The sequence below is a fragment of the Nerophis ophidion genome, linkage group LG01 (genome assembly GCF_033978795.1).
Source record: "Nerophis ophidion isolate RoL-2023_Sa linkage group LG01, RoL_Noph_v1.0, whole genome shotgun sequence".
NCBI classification, from domain to species: Eukaryota; Metazoa; Chordata; class Actinopteri; order Syngnathiformes; family Syngnathidae; genus Nerophis; species Nerophis ophidion.
In genome coordinates this window covers 25,913,968-25,935,322 of record NC_084611.1, presented here as the reverse complement: position 1 = coordinate 25,935,322, position 21,355 = coordinate 25,913,968, and the positions used below count along the sequence as shown (strand labels likewise).

Here is a 21,355-nt window from a genome sequence, read left to right as displayed (position 1 = left end):
ATTTTTCCAGTTGTAAAATAAGAATTAAGTTGCATTTCTACATAAATCGAACAAAAATTGTAATATTGTGGAATCAAAGTTGTGTTTTTAAGAGAATTCTATACCAATAAAGTTATTTTAAAAAAGTTAATAAGTTGTCTATCTGTGTTGGCCCTGCGATTAGGTGGCGTCTTGTCCTGGGTGTACACCACCTTCCGCCCGAATGCAGCTGAGACAGGCTCTAGCACCCCTCGCGACCCCAAAATGGACAAGCGGTAGAAAATGGATGGATGGAATTTTATGCAGTGGATGAGATGATACTAATAAACAATGTGCTAGAGCGGCCTCCAGTGGCTCAATCATGAACATACACCATGTACAGTGGAATGTTGAACACCATTGGATTTGTTCAAAGATTTTACGATCCAAAATAAGTTCTGTTATAGGAAATAATGGAAATAGAAATAGCATGCGAACATCATAAAAACACAATAACTGTAAAATATTTTTAAAGTCCATTTTGAACATCCTCATATGTCATACAAGTGCAAAAATAAGTGCTCACCCTTTGATGAGAACCCAGTGCAGGAAAGGAAAGGTTGCATTTGGATTTTCTTTTTTTTCTTTTTTTTTTCTAATCAACTCCTGTTGACAAAACATAGATTGTGTACACACCCTTAGGACAGGTGGTGTTCTATGGGTATCATTCCACTTGGCCATAGATATGTAGTAACGAGACAAAAGTAGCAACATGGACGTTAAAAGATTTGCTGATGCATCATGCAGTTTTGTGCCCCCTTACAAAAAAATAAAAAAAGCCAAATTCCACATTTTGTCACCTAATAGGCCTTTATTTGATTGTAACGCTTTTTTACAAGCATCTGTTTTTTTCGCTTTAGGGACTACAAGTGGGATTAAATAGGCCGATACACATTTGGACAAGGGTGTTAATTTGTCCATATAGAACTCTCCCTCTCTCACTAAATGTGATACTATGCATTTTGGTATCAATCCGATATCAAGTAAATGCATGGCCAGAATCGCCGATACAGATATTGATACTTTTTACTTTAAATGTTTCAAGATCTTTGAATTATTTTGCGATTTTAATCACAGTGCAATACAGGAAACATATTCTAGGCCAGGGGTCGGCAACCCAAAACATTAAAGGGAACAAAAATACAAAAAAAAAAAATCAGTCTGCAGCAACAAAAAATTAAAAGCCTTATATAAGTGTTATAATGAATATAAGTGTTACACATGATATAAGTGTCTATATTAGCTATAATAGCCAACTATAAAAATGACTATGTGTCGCAGGATGACGCAAATCTTAGTTGACAGAAATATTGAAATGTAATATTTATTCTACACATTTTTATAACATTGGAAAACATTCGTAAAACGGAGGCCTCTCAGAGGGTGAAATAACGCCTGGAAATGACTGTCTTAGAATGGCCAAAGGTATAGATGTGTGTGACAAAGTTAAAGGAAACAGCAGGCTGTCTTCTTCTAATGGATTCATAACAATCTTTGCAAGCTGGGTAACGTTTGCTGTGGTCTGGAACAACATGGCACACAAACTACTAATCTGAATTGCAGCCAATATTACATACAGATAATATGTGTCATGAGACATGCAAATATAAATTGAATTAAGAGCACTTAAAGGAAATTAAAGGAGCTCAAATATAGTTACAAACGAGGCATAATGATGCAATATGTACATACAGCTACCCTTAATAGCATGTTAGCGTCGATTAGCTTGCAGTTATGCGGTGAACAAATATGCCTGATTAGCACTCCACACAAGTCTATAACATCAACAAAGCTCAACTTTCATGCACTCACGCACAACAATAAAAGTTTGGTGTCTATATATTTATACATATACATATATATGTATATATATATATATATATATATATATATATATATGTAGGTGTGGGAAAAATCACAAGACTACTTCATCTCTACAGAACTGTTTCATGAGGGCTTCCCTCAATCATCAGGAGATTTTAATGGAAGCATTCACATACAATGGTTTATACAGGGCACAGAGTGGGTGGGTACAGGCAGGCGTAGGGGCGTGGTGATTGGCTCATGTGTTACCTAGGAGGTGTTTCCGTCTGTGGCGGCATGTTGAAATGATTTCACTGCGCTTGTTGAGGGATGATAGATCTGGATGATATATAATAAACAGTTTGTCTTTTAAGCATAGGTTGCATCTTTTATTACCACTGTTGTAAGGTGTGCTGGATGCAAGAATTTGCCATGTTATTGGATATTCAACATTATTGTCTTTGAGGTTCCAAATGTGTTTGCTGAGTTCTGTAGAATTCCGCAAAGTCTGGTTTCTAAAGGAGGCGTTGTGATTATTCCATCTTGTTTTGAACGCTCCTTCGATTAATCCTACGTACGTGTCAGATGTGTTAATGTCCTTGCGTGTTACCTTTGCTTGGTAAACGACTGATGTCTGTAAGCACTCTCCGTTAAGAGGGCAATCAGGTTTCTTGCGACAGTTACATTCCTTATTGGTTTCAGAATCGTTTAGTCTGGGGGTGGGCAGTCTTTTTGCAATTACTTTGTTGTGGTTTGAAATGATTTGTTGTATGTTATTCATACAGCTGTAGCTCAATTTAATGTTGTTCTTGTTGAATATGTTTCTTAGGGTGTTGCCTTTGGGGAAGTGTTTGTCGATCAGACATACAACAAATGATTTGTTGTATGTTATTCATACAGCTGTAGCTCAATTTAATGTTGTTCTTGTTGAATATTTTTCTTAGGGTGTTGCCTTTGGGGAAGTGTTTGTCGATCAGACAATAATGTTGATTATTCAATAACATGGCAAATTCTTGCATCCAGCACACCTTACAACAGTGGTAATAAAAGATGCAACCTATGCTTAAAAGACAAACTATTTATTATATATCATACGGATCTATCATCCCTCAACAAGCGCAGTGAAATCATTTCAACATGCCGCCACAGACGGAAACACCTCCTAGGTAACATATGAGCCAATCACCACGCCCCTACGCCTGCCTGTACCCACCCACTCTGTGCCCTATATAAACCATTGTATGTGAATGCTTCCATTAAAATCTCCTGATGATTGAGGGAAGCCCTCATGAAACAGTTCTGTAGAGATGAAGCAGTCTTGTGATTTTTCCCACACCTACATATTGCGCTCTACCACGGTATTGAGCACTATTCTCTGGATATTCCAATCAAGACTTATATATATATATATATATATATATATATATATATATATATATATATATATATATATCATGAAATCATCATCTCAATAGAGCTTTTCAACAGATACAGCTTCAATAGCCGTATTCCCATGGTCAAGCCACTTCTGAACTCTAGACAACGGAAGTTCCCTCAGTAAGCAATGGTTTGGGGAGCCATGTCAGCTGCTGGTTTTGGTCCACCTTGTTTCATCAAGTCCAGAGTCAATGTATGTGTACATGCTTCCATCTGTTGTAAAGCTCAATGGAGATGATGATTTAATTTTCCAGCATGATCTGGCACCTGCTCACAGTGCCAAAACCAGCTGTAACTGGTGTATTGACCATGGCATTACTGTCCTCGATTGGCCTGCCAACCCTCCTGACCTAAACCCCATAGAGAATTTGTGGGGTATTGTGAAGAAGAAGCTGAAACACACCAGACCCAATAATGCAAATGAGCTGAAATGTTTGATTTTGTTTTGCTGTTATAAATCTTTTTTTTTTACTTGGTCTGAGGAAATATTGTAATTTTTGGAGATAGGATTTTTGAGTTTTCTTAAGCTGTATGCCATAATCAGCAATATTAAAATAATAAAAGGCTTGCAATATTTCAGTTGATGTGTAATTAATTCAGAATGTATGGCATTTTCATGTTTTCAGTTGCATTACGGAAAATAAAGGACTTTATCACAATATTCTAATTCTCTAATTATATATATATATATATATATATATATATGTATATATATATATATATATATATATATAAAATAGCCTGGGCTTCACGGTGGAAGAGGGGTTAGTGCGTCTGCCTCACAATACGAAGGTCATGAGTAGTCAGGGTTCAATCCCGGGCTAATGATGTGTAGAGTTTGCATGTCCTCCCCGTGAACGCGTGGGTTCCCTCTGGGTACTCCGGCTTCCTCCCACTTCCAAAGACATGCACCTGGGGATAGGTTGATTGGCAACACTAAATTGGCCCTAGTGTGTGAATGTGAGTGTGAATGTTGTCTGTCTATCTGCGATGAGGTGGCGACTTGTCCAGGGTGTACACCGCCTTCCGGCCGATTGTAACTGAGATAGACACCAGACCCCAAAGGGAATGGATGGATGAATGGATGAAATAGCCTACATGTGTTTTTTCCTGACCTAAGGAACATGCTTCTCCACTCTAGTATTGAGCACTGTTTAACGGATAAACTACAGCAAATAAGCAGGGGCGTCCATGAAAAACACATTGCTCCAAATATATTGCCCCAAAAATTGTATGTGCCTTTCAGCATTAATGGTGCCTTCACAGATGTGTAAGATACCCATGCCTTGGGCGCTAATACACCCCCATACCATTACAGATGCTGGCTTTTGGACTTTGCGCCCATAACAATCCGGATGGTTCTTTTCCTGTTTGGTCCGGAGGACACGACGTCCACAGTTTTACAAAAACTATTTGAAATATGGTATAGATTTGTGTCCAAAATAAAGGAAACGGCAGGCTGTCTTATTCTAATGGATTTATAACAATCTTTGCAAGCTGGGTAACGTTTGCTGTGGTCTGGAACAACATGGCACACAAACAACGATCGTAAATGCAGCCATAAAAGACTTCTTACAAAGTCAGAGAAAGTTGCACATGTAAACAGTTCAAGGACTACCAAAATTAGTAGTACAAAACGATGCTCGCTAAATAGTCTCTAATCACTGAAGCATGTTTAATATAAATAGTGTGATTTCTAACAATTATGGAGGTTTGGTTCATGTTTGTCCTACTACAGAAACCATATTAAAACAAAAAAAGTTATTTTTCCAATGTTTTTTCCTTTTTTCATACATTTTTCAAAAAGCTCCAGAGAGCCACTAGGCCGACGCTATGCGGCTCTAAAACCGCAGGCTGCCGACCCCCGTTCTAGGCAAACACAAATATTCCTATCAATGTTTCCATACAATTGTTTGAGTGATATTAAGTGACATGCACTAAATATAGTATGTAAACAAGAGGAGAGACAGAGAGAGAGAACTAAATCTTGTTATCAACAATATCAGTTTTTGGGTGGATAAGCCATGTTTGTCCAACAAATTTGCAAAATAGGGACAGTGTGCTTGTTGTGCAACATGAGCTGTGATTGGCCCAGACGAGGGTGTGGAGGCTAAAAAGCGGCACACACAATGCAGCAACTCTGTCGTCCCTTAAAAAATAAGATTAATACTAGATTGACTTTACACACACAGAGAGGATGTTTGCACCTGACAGTTAGAGACACTAGTGGTTTAGGGCTATATAAGTAAACATTGATTGATTGATTGATGTAATATTTTAAACCCGTTTTCAGATGTTAAAATCTTTAGTTGTGTTGTTTCCAAAGAGAGCATGTGACCTGCAAGAAGCCTGACCTTTATCAGCCGAGAGTAAAAAGTTAACCATTATCAGCGTTCCTCACAAGATCCAAACTCTTTTCTTGCTGCAAAATGACTTTTTTCCTTTTTCTGCTGTTAGTTTCTTTCTTTGTTGCCTATCTACAACTTTGTTTCCATCCATCCATCCATGATTGATTGATTGATTGAAACTTGTATTAGTAGATTGCAGTGCAGTATATATTCCGCACATTTGGCCAGTAAATGGTAACACCCGAATACGTTTTTCAACTTGTTCAATTCTTTGGTTTCACCTTCACTCTTTGGCCCCTTTGAAGCTGCACCACCTGTGTCACTTCCAGTCCCAGGCAGCAACAACTGGAAAAAAAAAACAAAAAAACTTTTTACTGGTCAGAGCAAGCAAAGACACGCTGAAAAACAAATATGAATGAAGCCGTATTTTGCAATATTAAATCACCATTCCTTTTACCGGTAAGTAAAACTTTAATTTCAGATAATAAAGTTAAATAATATACTGGTATATATATATATATATATATATATATATATATATATATATATATATATATATATATATATATATATATATATATATATATATATATATATATATATATATATATATATATATGTATGTATATATATATATATATATCTATATATATATATATATATATATATATATATATATATATATATATATATATATATACACATTCGTGGTCAAAAGTTTACATACACATGCTGTCTTGAGTTTCCAATAATTTCTACATATCTTATTGTTTTGTTATAGAGTGATTGGAGCACATACTTGTTGGTCACAAAAAACATTCGTGAAGTTCGGTTCTTTTATGAATTTATTATGGGTCTACTGAAAATGTGAGCAAATCTGCTGGGTCAAAAGTATACAAACAGCAATGTTAATATTTGCTTACATGTCCTTTGGCAAGTTTTACTGCAATACAGCATTTTTGGTAGCCATTCACAGTCTTCTGGCAAGGTTCTAGTTGAATTTCTGACCACTCTTCTTAACAAAATTGGTGCAGTAGCTAGATTTGTTGGTTTTCTGACATGGACTTGTTTCAACCGGACAATGACCCCAAACCCACATCAAAAGTGGTAAAGGAATGGCTAAATCAAGCTAGAATTAAGGTTTTAGAATGACCTTCACAAAGTCCTGACTTAAATGTGTGGACAATGCTGATGCAAATCTAGAGTTTATTTTTTATTTAAGTTGTGATAAAAATGTGTTATATCATGCAAATAAAGTTAGAATTTTATGACGATAAAATTGGAATATTACAAGAATAAAGCCCAAATTTTATGAGATCAAAACCCTAGATTTATGATGATAAAAAAATGGCATTTATATTATATGAATAAAGCTAAATAAATATAGAAATAATGTAATCTGACTAAACAGTTTAAATTATTTTAAAAGTGTAATAACATGTGTAATTTAATTTTAATAAACTTATAATTTTACTAGAGAACAATTGGAATAATATAAGAATAAAGTCAAAATTTTCTAAAAGGAAAGCCACAGAATTTTGAGATAAAATAAATATGGATATAATGTCATGCCATTAGGAAAATAGTTTATAATTGTTTAAGGCATAATAGAACATAATCATGATAAACATTTTGAACTTATTGAAAATTAAATAATCTTATTTATCTCACATTACCTCACTCAAAAATGACATGTAATTAGGTAAATCGTTTATTTTTGCAAAATTTTACGAGAATAAAATTGGAATATTAAAGGATGATTGAAGTCAAAATTGTATGATATAGAAGTAATAGTGCACAATAGTTTTTTTTTACATGAATGGGGTTAACATAAATATAATGGATGTTATGCAGTTAAGGGAAAATTCAGATTTTGACACAATACAATAATTATTGGGAGATGAAATTCCCAATAAACAGGAGAAAGAAAATGTGTAAATCTAAAGTATAGTATTATAATACATTTTTACAAGAATAAAGTATAATTAAGTAATTGATTTAAGAGAATAAAGTCATTATACAATAACGAATATTTTTCAAGCACAATGAAATAATATCATGACAACATTATTAGACAAGAATAAAGCCATAATATCAAAGAATATGTGATGATTTAATGATCATAAAGTCAATAATGTCATGGTGTATAGGGCAGTGGTTCTCAACCTTTTTTTTTCCAGTGATGTACCCCCTGTGAACATTTTTTTTAATTCAAGTACCCCCTAATCAGAACAACGCATTTTTTGTTGAAAAAAGCAATAAAGAAGTAAAATACAGCATTATGTCATCCGTTTCTGATTTATTAAATTGTATAACAGTGCAAAAAATATTGCTCATTTGTAGTGATCTCTCTTGAACTATTTCGAAGAAAATAGTTATAAAAATAACTAAAAACTTGTTGAAAAATAAACAAGTGATTCAATTATAAATAAAGATTCCTATACATAGAAGTAATCATCAACTTAAAGTGCCCTCTTTGGGGATTGTAATAGAGATCCATCTGGATTCATGAACTTAATTCTAAACATTTTTTCACAAAAAAATAAATCTTTAACATCAATATTTATGGAACATGTGCACAAAAAATCTAGCTGTCAACACTGAATATTGCATTGTTGTATTTTTTGCCCACAGTTTATGAAATTACAATCATATTTTGTTGAAGTATTATTCAAACGAACCAGGGACGGCGCGGCGCAGTGGAAGAGTGGCCGTGCGCAACCCAAGGGTCCCTGTTTCAAATCCCACCTAATACTAACCTCGTCACGTCCGTTGTGTCCTGAGCAAGACACTTCACCCTTGCTCCTGATGGGTGCTGGTTGGCGCCTTGCATGGCAGCTCCCTCCATCAGTGTGTGAATGTGTGTGTGAATGGGTAAATGTGGAAGTAGTGTCAAAGCGCTTTGAGTACCTTGAAGGTAGAAAAGCGCTATACAAGTACAACCCATTTATCATTTATTTATCATTTAAAAAATATATTTATAAAGGATTTTTGAATTGTTGCTATTTTTAGAATACTTTTTTAAAAATCTCACGTACCCCTTGGCATACCTTCAAGTATTTATATATATATATATATATATATTATATATATATATATATATATATATATATATATATATATATATATATATATATATATAAAATAAATACTTGAATTTCAGTGTTAATTTATTTACACATATACACACACATAACACTTATCTACTCATTGTTGAGTTAAGGGTTGAATTGTCCATATTCTCTGTCACTAATTTTCTAACCATATGCATGCACAGCTAGACTCTCTGGCGGTGGTGTCAGAGAGAAAAAGTCTAGCAAAACTCCTAGCCATTATGGACAACACCTCCCACCCACTACACTCGGACCTTGCAGAGAGAATGAGCACGTTCAGTGGAAGGTTCTGACTCCCAAAATGTAACACGGAACGACACAGTAGGTCCTTCATACTGACAGCAAACATATATATGTATAATGCATATGTTCCTTGGCTGCACTTAAATGTAGAATATATGTAGAATATATTTATATTATTAATATATTATATATATAATATAATATATATATTATATTATTTGTTATTATCATTGTTTATTGTGAGCGAACTGTGGTGCTGAATTTCCCCCAGGGATCAATAAAGTACATTCTATTCTACATTCTATTCTATTTTATGTACAGTAGACAGCAGTATTGTCCTGTTTAAGAGTGTCACGACATTGCTGTTTACTGCAGACGAACTGCTTTATGGTAGATGAAAACATGACTGCTGTTGTTGTGTGTTGTTACTGGGCTGGGAGGACGTTAATGAAACTGCCTAACAATGAACCCACATATGAAACCAAGAACTCGCTCTTGATCATTCTACAGTTATAACGTCATTGGGCAGGCTCTTTGTTTATATTGTGGGAAAACGGACGTGAAAACAGGCTGTCGACACGTCACTCGGGTCCGCATGGAGCATGGAACTGGAGGGAGCGTGGCCTCAAGCTCCGCCTGAATTTCGGGAGATTTTCGGGAGAAAATTTGTCCCAGGAGGTTTCCGGCAGAGGCGCTGAATTTCGCGAGTCTCCCGGAAAATCCGGGAGGGTTGGCAAGTACTGGTGTATAGTATTGATGGACTAAAGTTGTCATTTGACATGGATATAATTGTGATATGAGAACCATTAGTAATAAAGTCATAATATTAGGGCTTTAAATACCTACATTAAAAAAGAAAATCTTTAGGATTTTTTCAAGTCAAAAATGTTGCTGTCATTGTTTCCTTTCAAACGTGACCTTATTCCTCTATTTTGTAAATCAGGGTATCAGCCTGTTGAATCACTGGTGACGTAAACCAGCAGAGCAAAAAAAAAAAAAAAGTAGGTTACATGTATGTAAAAAGTGTTGTACATTAACAAAAATGTGAAATTTATGAACTTGCGGAGAATAAAAAAAAATGCTGATTGTCTCGTAGTCTATTACGTGAACCATCATGGGTTCAGTCCATGTGATGCAATTTGTGCTGCTGCAGAACTCATGTGAAGCTCCCCCGCTAACAGAGTAGCGTTAAAGACCATCTCAGTGTCGCCGCTCGTGGCCCTTCAAACTCAGTGGCCTCTAAAGTTATACAATTGCCACATACAAACATGCTTCATGTGCACAAGAGGTGCGCGTGCATTTACACCCTACAGGAAAACACAACGATGATAAATAGCAACCACAAACTTCCTTTTCTAGGAGATATGAGAAGAGCCAACAGCACCAGAGGAGAAAGTGCACTTCACTCACACTGCTGTGATGCTGTTGTGTTAACTCAATTGTGCGCATGCTAAAGGTCACCAACATCTGCCGTGTTTAGGTGCAAACACAACGACAAACAGGAATTAAAGGAGTTCGCCAATGCCTTGTTTAAACAACTTTTAAAGCCTTTATTGTAAGTTATGTGTCACTTTTTTGCTTTAGGACAAACAGGGATTTAATACTTTTTCAGTTCCATATGGATGTATTAAAAATTATGAATAATGATTTCAATATTAATTATGTAATATTAGGATAATAATTACCTTGTACCAGTGGTTCTCAAATGGGGGGAGGCATACCCCTGGGGGTACTTGAAGGTATGGCAAGGGGTACGTGAGATTTTTTTTTAAATATTCTAAAAATAGCAACAATTCAAAAATAAATATATTTATTGAATAATACTTCAACAAAACATGAATGTAAGAAATACAGCAATGCAATATTCAGTGTTGACAGCTAGATTTTTTTGTGGACATGTTCTATAAATATTGATGTTAAAGATTTCCTTTTTTGTGAAGAAATGTTTAGATTTAAGTTCATGAATCCAGATGGATCTCTATTACAATCCCCAAAGAGGGCACTTTAAGTTGATGATTACTTCTATGTGTAGAAATCTTTATTCATAATTGAGTCACTTGTTTATTTTTCAACAAGTTTTTAGTTATTTTTATCTTTTTTTCCAAATAGTTCAAGAAAGACCACTACAAATGAGCAATATTTTGCGCTGTTATACAATTTAATAAATCAGAAACTGATGACATAGTGCTGTATTTTACTTCTCTATCTCTTTTTTTCAACCAAAAATGCTTTGCTCTGATTAGGGGGTACGCGAATTAAAAAAATGTTCACAGGGGGTACATCACTGAAAAAAGGTTGAGAACCACTGCCCTATACAATATGTTATTCCATCAGATCAACTAATGTAATCATTAAAACGTATTACAATTATTATTTAATACAATTACTACTACAACTACGAATAGGGGCCCTGTGATGAGGGCGACTTGTCCAGGATGTACTCCGCCCTCCGCCCGAATGCAACTGAGATAGGCTCCAGCCCCCACGCAACCCCAAAAGGGACAAGCGGTAGAAAATGGATGATGGAACTACTAATAGGGCCACTTTGCAGTTATGGCTGCCTTCAGTGGGCCGCATCTAACAGCCACTATATGAATATTATTGTATCATCGCATTGTGGTATTTTTACACAGTTATCCATGCATTTGATTATATTTTATCTACACAACATCTGATGGACAACTTGTTAGGAAATCATAAGTCAAAGAAACAAACAAATACAATCGTGGTCAAAAGTTTACATACACTTGTAAAGAACATAATGTCATGGCTGTCTTGAGTTTCCAATACTTTCTACAACTCTTTTTTTTTTTTTTTTTTTTTTTTTGATAGAGAGAGTGGAGCACATACTTGTAGGTCACGAAAAACATTCATGAAGTTTTGGTTCTTTTATGAATTTATTATGGGTCAACTGAAAATGTAACCAAATCTGCTGGGTCAAAAGTATACATACAGCAATGTTAATATTTGGTTACATGTCCCTTGGCAAGTTTCACTGCAATAAGGCGCTTTTGGTAGCCATCCACAAGCTTCTGGTTGAATGTTTGACCACTCCTCTTGACAAAATTGGTGCTGTTCAGGTAAAGGTGTTGGTTGTCTGACATGGACTTGTTTCTTCAGCATTGTTCATACATTTAAGTCAGGACTTTGGAAAGGCTATTCTAAAACCTTAATTCTACCCTGATTTAGCCAATCCTTTACCACTTTTGACCTGTGTTTGGGGCTATTGTCCTGTTGGAACACCCAACTGCACCCAAGACCCAACCTCCGGGCTGATGATTTTTTGGTCATTATTTGTCAGGACTTGGACTATGGGATAGTTTGTTTTTCCAACGCAAAGGGAAATTTTCACGAGCCAGACGTGAACATGAGTACATTTTTATTCATTACTAACAAACTACAAACCAAGGAAGCAAAAAAAAAAAGGCAAACAAAGGGCCTCACAAGGAGGTACAAACACTGGGCTATGAAAAAACAAAAGACTAGTAAAATGGCTACAAACTATAAACATGAACAAAAACACTTGCGCTGTGGCATGAACAACAAAACTTACGTGGCGTGGACAAAACGAACAGCATAGCATGGCATGAAGCAAATGAGGAATATGGGTAAAGTTGCCAGACTGACTACCTAGTAACTGTGGCTTAAATAATAACCATGATCATTACAAACAGGTGTGCGGGCTGAGGACAGGGTCGTGAAATGAGGGCCAGGTGAAAATTAATGAGTTGGCATGGAAATGAGAAAAACAAGGAAGCGCAAAAGCGAACCAATTGTCCAAAAAAACAACACCAAACATGACAAAAACAAAACATAAACTATGGGCATGATATTATTTTTTTAACATTTATTACAATGTTCAATACAAAATTAGAATATTTTAGTTGTTATGCTTGGTTGTGCATTAGGTTGTATAACAATGCACGTTTACATTAAACCAGTGTGACCCCTGATTGAATCTTTTGCTGAACTGTAGATTAGAGGCGTTTTTCTGCACTTTGACTCGACTCAGTTAATAAAATGTGCGTGCGTGTGTGTGTTTGTGTGTGCCTGCGTGTGCGTGTGTGTGTGTGTGTGTATGTAGGTGTGTGTGTGTGTGTGTGTGTCCTGGAATCCCCCTCAAACTGGAATGACCCAGAACAGACGGAACACTACATCGGCCCTTTGCTGAAGGTCAATAAACCATATCTTGTGTGTGTGTGTGTGTGTGTTTGTGTGTGTGTGTGTGTGTGTGTGTGTGTGTGTGTGTGTGTGTGTGTGTGCGTGCGTGCGTGCGTGCGTGTATAAATAAGAACAGATATGTGTTAAAAGATAACTAATAAATGTAATGATCAACAGTCGTCGTGTTAAATAATGCAGAATGATATAAGTTTCATGGCCATTTGGCCAGCTTTTTAGGTCACTGAGAAGCTGCAGACCAGAGTGTTGTATTTTCAACAGTGCGTTAGTAAGTTCTACAGAGGGTCTTTATGTCGTGAGAACTAACGTTTTCGGCAGTGGACATTTTCTTTTTGTCTATTTCTGGTCATATTACACCTTTTGGAAAAAAACTAACAAAACAAGCTATGCTACAAAAATGTCCCCGAGTGAGAACACTGGTTCTCAGCACATTAAAGTGAGTGGTAATTCCAACCTCAAACAGCCTTAAAAAAAAAAAAAGTTGTTATATTTTAAAAATAAAATCTTGAGACAATGGAAAATATGTCTTACACACATCACACAACAAACAAAAAGCAAACAAAAAAGCCTAAATCACAAAAATGTAATTAAGGAAAAAAATAAACATTTGTTCACAAAGTGATGACCCTCTCCTCATCCTTATTTGTAAATGACTGACCGTTTCATTGTCAGCTGCTTTTAAACCCAATCGTGGCACCCACCTGTTCCCAATTAGCCTGTTCACCCGTGGGATGTTCCAAATAAGTGTTTGATGAGCATTCCTCTACTTTCTCAGTCTTTTTTTGCCACTTGTACCAGATTTTTTGAAAGCATGTTGCAGGCATCAAATTACAAATGAGTTAATATTTGCAAAAACATAAAGTTTACCAGTTCAAATCCTAAGTATCTTGTCTTTGCAGTCTGGTCAATTAAAAATAGGTGGAAAAGGATTTGCAAATCAATGTATTCTGTCTTTATTTACAATTTACACAACGTGCCAACTTCATCGGTTTTGGAATTTTACAAATAAATACATACAGTGGGGCACGCCTATTAAGGTAGTTGTAGGGTGTCCCCAGCTAAATGACAGATAGTTAATAGTAATGGATCCTTATTGGGTCCATTTGTAAACTCTTAGTTACTTTAACATTAATATTATACATGTGGGCCAATAGATATGAATGCAGTTAAATGGGGTCAGCAGCTCAATGCATGTCAATATGCATATATATATATATATATATATATATATATATATATATATATATATATATATATATATATATATATATATATATATATATATATATATATATATATATATACAAACCCCATTTCCATATGAGTTAGGTAATTGTGTTAGATGTAAATATAAACGGAATACAATGATTTGCAAATCATTTTCAACCCATATTCAGTTGAATATGCTACAAAGACAACCTATTTGATGTTCAAACTGATAAATATATTTCTTTTGCAAATAATCATTAACTTTAGATTTTGATGCCAGCAACACGTGTAGAGGAGGTTGGAAAGGTGGCAATAAATGCTGATAAAGTTGAGGAATGCTCATCAAACACTTATTTGGAACATCCCACAGGTGTGCAGGCTAATTGGGAACAGGTGGGTGCCATGATTGGGTATAAAAGCAGCTTCCATGAAATGCTAAGTAATTCACAAACAAGGATGGGGCGAGGGTCACCAATTTGTAAGCAAATTATCGAACAGTTTGAGAACAACATTTCTCAACGAGCTATTGCTAGGAATTTAGGGATTTTACCATCTACAGTCCCTAAAATCATCAAAAGGTTCAGAGAATCTGGAGAAAACACTGCACGTAATCCATGATATTACAGACCTTTGACCCCTCAGGCGGTACTGCTTCAAAAACCGACATCAGTGTGTAAAGGATATCACCCCATGGGCTCAAGAACACTTCATAAAACAACTGTCAGTAACTACAGTTGGTCGCTACATCTGAAAGTGCAAGTTAAAACTCTGCTATGCAAAGCTAAACCCATTTATCAAAAACACCAAAGAACGCTGCTGGCTACGCTGGGCCCGAGCTCATCTAAGATGGACTGATGCAAAGTTGAAAAGTCTTATGTGGTCTGACGAGTCCACATTTTAAATTGTATTTGGAAACTGTGGACGTGGTGTCCTCTGGAACAAAGAAGAAAATAACCATCCGGATTGTTATAGGCGCAAAGTTCAAAAAACAGCATCTGTGATGGTATGGGGGTGTATTAGTGCCCAAGGCATGGGTAACTTACACATCTGTGAAGGCACCATTAATAGTGAATGGTCCATACAGGTTTTGGAGCAACATATGTTGTCATCCAAGCAACAATATGGATGCCCCTGCTTATTTCAGCAAGACAATGCCAAGCCATGTGTTACAACAGCGTGGATTTCACTATAAATAGACAGTGCAGACGCACTCTAGAAAGGACTGAGTGTTTACTGTTGACATCTTGCAGTGTCAATGAGTAATGTGCTGTGTTGCAAAGCTCTCTGCACCTTTGGACCAGCACTGCGGCTTCTTTTTCTGCCATAAAAAGTATGCATAAACATGACGATAGCATGTTTAAGCTGTCATGTGGAAAATTGTCAGCCAAAGCTGATTCTCACGGATTCGGATTCAGAGGAGGTCATCAAAAATCGCACATGTCGTTGAAGGGAATCAGTTTCGTTGTACTTGTGCAATGACAATAAAGACCTATCCTATCATTGAGCGGCTTACAAACCCCGTTTCCATATGAGTTGGGAAAATGTGTTAGATGTAAATATAAACGGAAAACAATGATTTGCAAATCATTTTCAACCCATATTCAGTTGAATATGCTACAAAGACAACCTATTTGATGTTCAAACTGCTAAACATTTTTTTTTTTTTGCAAATAACCATTAACTTGAGAATTTGATGCCAGCAACATGTGACAAAGAAGTTGGGAAAGGTGGCAATAAATACTAATAAAGGTAAGGAATGCTCATCAAACACTTATTTGGAACATCCCACTGGTATTGTATTCCCTGCGCACCACAACTTTTTCTGTGCAAATTAGACAAGTTGGGGTTCCCCTGTGCTCAACAAAGAAATATTGCATGTCCCACTTTTCCTGGAATTGTGTTTGCTCATCACAAATCTTTCTCTTCACTGCAGGCTTAAAAAAAGACATGTTTGGGGTTGTGGAGTATATTTCGATTTAGCAGAAGCATAAAGAATAATGTTAATTCCGCAATATGTGTGGTTCCGCATTTCCTCCCTACAGCAACACGGCAGTCGGCGGTTAATAGCCGGGAAAGTACCGGGATAGCGAGCGCAAAAAAGTGACGGCTCCCGTAGTGTTATCAGGCTTCATACAGAAATATATGTAGTGTTCATCGTGTGAGGCAATGCAAAGTAAACAATAAAAAAAAAAAAAATAACGGTTTGAATTGGTCCAGGTGATCGGGGACTGTTATTACTGACGGACAGGTGTCGCATGTGACTGCAGCCAGGCACGTAAGAAAACCTTCGACTCCATGGCAACGTCTCTGTCGCTTTCACTCATTTGCCGCTTTTCCACTAATGCAGGGGTAGGCAACCCAGAACGTTGAAAGAGCCTATTTGGACCCAAATAACACAACGCTATCAAGCGCCATAACACAACGCTGTCAAGCGCCATTCATATAAAACTCACGCGCCGCACTAACATTAAACATTCATATTAAGGGGGGGGCGCAAAATAATGGTGCATGTCTGAGACCCCTAATCTTAACTTTACTGCTGCCGGTATTTTTTTCTATACTGCATTTTTATTGTAATATTTAAGGAATGTGTTTGTTCTATTTTTGGCTAAAGTAACAATCTTCAACAACAATCTGTGGCTTCGGTTGCCATTGTTCACTACTAACACAGGAAGGAAGCTCAACGTGTGAGAGTTGTGGGGCTCACGCTCAGCTACAGTTTGGGCAGAGAAAGAGTTATAAAAAGGTTAAGACGGCGTTAAAGGGGCCGGTGTAATGACAACGAAGGAAAATAATCTAGGATTTAGGTGTAAACAAATGCTGTTTGGCCAATGTTTTTTCTTCTCTTTGTCATTAAACACGCTTTAAAATGGGTGTACATTTTTTGGAAAAAGACATGTTTCTGTATAAATGTTAAAAAAAAAAACAGAACATATGATGGCTTTTAAATGTGTACATCACAGAGAAAACAAAGATGGAGGACAGCAGCACTGCTGTAGTGTTTGTGTTTATGATACACTTACAGTCATAGACATCTTATATAGACCATGTAACAATTAAATATTTGGCTGCCATTTTATCCCAGACATCGCTCAGTCAGACGTTCATGAGTCAAACTTCCCTGTGTTCTGTTGCCTAGTTCTTATTCTTCGTCTGTGCCTGCCTGCAACTGCAACTGACAAGTTCATTTCCAAAGTGTATCTGGCTCTTTAGCACCGCCCTAGTGGCGCCCTAGAGCAGGGGTCCGGAACCTTTTTGGCTGAGAGAGCCAAGAAGCCAAATATTTTAAAATGCATTTACGTAACAGCCATATAGTATCGTTTTAACACTGAACACAACTAAAAGCGTGAATTTTTAAGTAGGACCAACATTTCTAGAGTATAATAGATCTCTTATTCTTTGTAATAACATTGTTATTCTGAAATTAACTGTGGAGGGGGTGTGGCCCGCAGGCCTGAAGCAAAGCGGGGTGTGCCAGGACCGGCCTCGAAATCAGCGACAGGTGCGTAGATGGCCCACCCGGGCCTTGTTTTCTAATCACCTGTCACTCTGTTATAAGCAGCAACCAGGAGTAGAGACGGGGTTGGGGCTGGTGGCAGAGTGTGAGCGAGAACGAAAGAGAACAATAAAATTGCTGGAAAGCAACTCAGAGACTTATTGAAAAATAAAACAATATTGTGACCCTGAAACAGGCTCTAATGTCGGTGCTTGGTGGTCTGAAGAACCCCCTGGAGGGCAAGCCCCACACTAACAAATAATAAATACATTACTTCTTACCATTAACGCAACTTCTTGAACATAAAAAAGCATGAGAATGTTTTATATTTTGAACGTTATTTTTAACACTGTGATTACAAGTGGAATCATTTATTCCTTATCATGTTAAGCAATGTCAGCTCAGATTTATCCAAGAGCCGGATACAGTCATCAAAAGAGCCACATCTGGCTCACGAGCCATAGGTTCCCTACCCCTGCCCTAGAGCTTTTTAAATTCTTTAAAAATATGGGGGGGAAATACATTTGTTGTTTTTAATATGGTTTCTGTAGGCGGACAAACATGACACAAACCTTCCTAATTGTTAGAAAGACCACTGTTTAACATGTTTGTGTTTATGCTTCACTGATGAGTATTAGGCCAGTGCTGTTTTGTCCTACTTATTTTGGCTGTCCTTGAACTCACCGTAGTTGGTTTACGTGTACAGCATTCTCCGTCGCTGCCACAGAAAGACTTGTTTTATGCCACTCCTTCTTTGTCTCCTTTTGTCCACCAAACATTTTATGCTGTGCGTGAATGCTCAAAGGTGAGCTTTGTTGATGTTATTGACTTGCATGGAGTGCTAATAATCCATGCTAACATGCTCTTTAGGCTTTCTGTATGTACATATTGCATCATTATGCCTTGTTTGTAGGTATGTTTAGGTTCTGGGCATGACGTAAAGTGCACCTGGTCGTAGAGGCTCCTCTATGGGGTCTTGGGGCACTAGGAGGTTAACCCCTTTACTACTGTTACCCCAGGTGGCCCATGGCAAAGGCCTGGTACTTGACTGCCCCCAAGCCAGGGATACGCTGAAGACCGCAACAGCGGAGCAGGCGGAAGACGATAGATGTTTTAACCACAACGACTGCGATGGCGGAAAAAGGCACCCCCACATCCATGTGGGCTCAGTTATGGGGAAATAACGACCCAAGACCTCAACGGTTGAACAAGTGGAGGATGACTGCCAAACCTATGGAGTGTCACAACGGCTGGGATGGCAGATGAAGGCTGCAGCAGAAAAGGGTCCCCAGTCGTCTTGGACTCCATGCCACTGGACCCTGACCCGGATCTGTCAAGGATCGTGTATGTGGTGACTGTCTGTGCACCAGTCTCCCCACGTTAAACAAAGTCACGCACAGGCATCCTCCATGAAGGGATACATACCCCCCTACCAGGAGGATTGTCATACTCGCTTCGAGTGACCGCCGATGAATGAATGAATTTGAGTTAATTTAATTTCCTTTACTTATGTCCTCTGTGTATTTAATTTATATTTGTGTGTCTCATGACACATTATCTGTATGTGATATATGCTGATTGTCTGCCATGTTGTTCCAGACCACAGCAAACATTACCCAGCTTGCAAATATTGTAATAAATCCATTAGAAGAAGACAGCCTGTCGTTTCCTTTAACTTTGACACACACATCTACACTTTTGGCAGTTTTAAGCCAGTAATTTCCAGGAGTTATTTAAGCCGCTGAGACTCTTACTTAATGTGTTGCCTTCTTTATAACACTTACATAAGGCTTTAAACTTTTTGCAGCTCCAGACAGATTTGTATTTTGTATTTTTGGTCCAATATGGCTCGTTCAACCTGTTGGGTTGCCGACCCGTGCCCTAAAGTAAACTTACAGGGGGAAAAAAAAAACTTACAAACTGTCTGTAATACATTTGATAATAGTGTTGATGAAAGGTGTTATGATAGTAGGTACAATGCTGCCTAAATAAATGAAGTAAAGTTGATATACAGCTGCATCCTATTGTTCATGGCTGACTGGAGTCTGGGGTTATATGGCGGCGTGGTGGCACACCTGCCACCTCGTGTAAACTACAGACGATAGCTATCTGCCTGCTCAGTGGCCTTGTGGTTAGAGTGTCCGCCCTGAGATTGGTAAGTCGTGAGTTCAAACCCCGGCCGAGTCATACCAAAGACTATAAAAATGGGACCCATTACCTCCCTGCTTGGCACTCAGCATCAAGGCTTGGAATTGGGGGTTAAATCACCAAAATCATTCCCGAGCACGGCCACCGCTGCTGCTCACTGCTCCCCTCACCTCCCAGGGGATGGAACAAGGGGGGGGGGTCAAATACAGAGGGTAATTTTACCACACCTAGTGTGTATGTGACTATCAGCGGTACTTACTTTAATTTTAACTTTATCTAGGTTACTATGATGGCCTAAATTTTGTACCGTATATGTGCAAATGTGTACGGGTATGACAAATAAAGCTCCTTGATATCTATGCCTGCAGAAAACACTTAACGCAATGGGGCTGCATGAAGAAACAATATGTAAACTAACAGGAAGGGTAGTTACATCGCCAACAACTGTCCTGGCATACATTATGTATTACAGCATGGGTGTTGTTGAATCCATCCATCCATCCATTTTCTACCGCTTATTCCCCTTCGGGGCCTATCTCAGCTACAATCAGGCGGAAGGCAGGGTACACCCTGGACAAGTCGCCACCTCATCGCAGGGCCAACATAGATAGACAGACAACATTCACACTCACATTCACACACTAGGGACCATTTAGTGTTGCCAATTAACCTATCCCCAGGTGCATGTCTTTGGAAGTGGGAGGAAGCCGGAGTACCCGGAGGGAACCCACGCATTCACGGGGAGAACATGCAAACTCCACACAGAAAGATCCCGAGCCTGGATTTGAACCCAGGACTGCAGGAACTTCGTATTGTGAGGCAGACGCACTAACCCCTCTGCCACCGTGAAGCCCGTGTTGAATATGCATAAAAAAAAGTAACATTTTTTATTTGTAATTTTTTTTAAACAAGATTGTCAGAGAATAAATTGGGAAACTCAATGGAACAAAGTAAAAGTAACCTTAGTTTATCAAAAAAATACTCAAGTAAAAAGTATGTCGCATTAAACTACTCTGAGAAGTACAATTTATCCCCAAAAGTTGCTTAAGAATATCTAACAGAGTAAATGTAGCGTGGCACTACCCGCCTTTGCCCAGCAGTCTTGAGTGGACACGTAGGGATATTTGTGAGCGGTTGCAGGTTAGAGACTATCTCAGTACCCGCGACGAGCTCCTAATAAATAAATGTTGATGACGCACAGTGTATAATCGAGCACAATGTATCCCACGGGGAATCTTCTTATTTTATAAAGTGGAGTGAAGTTTGATACTCCGGTCCAGATTTTTTTTTTTTAGATACTAGTCGAGCACTTTGGCACTGTTCGCTAAGGGTACCTGTTCTCCGACGTGCTTAAATTAAAA

The 21,355-nt window shown here is 37.6% G+C and overlaps 1 protein-coding gene and 1 long non-coding RNA gene across 2 annotated transcripts in view; one reads left to right on the top strand and one right to left on the bottom strand.

Moving 5' to 3' along the window:
- LOC133552520 (LHFPL tetraspan subfamily member 2a protein-like) overlaps positions 1-5,946 on the bottom strand; it is a 58,047-nt gene extending 52,101 nt beyond the window's left edge. The window contains exon 1 of the mRNA XM_061899757.1: positions 5,888-5,946. The gene's annotated coding sequence lies outside the window, so the exon portion shown is untranslated. The remainder of the gene's footprint in view (positions 1-5,887) is intronic.
- Positions 5,947-5,979: 33 nt separating this feature from the next.
- On the top strand, positions 5,980-19,458 carry LOC133552535 (uncharacterized). The gene is made up of 3 exons (XR_009806728.1): positions 5,980-6,065; positions 17,803-17,852; positions 18,866-19,458. It is a non-coding gene; the product is annotated as an uncharacterized LOC133552535 (long non-coding RNA).
- Positions 19,459-21,355: the final 1,897 nt, after the last annotated feature.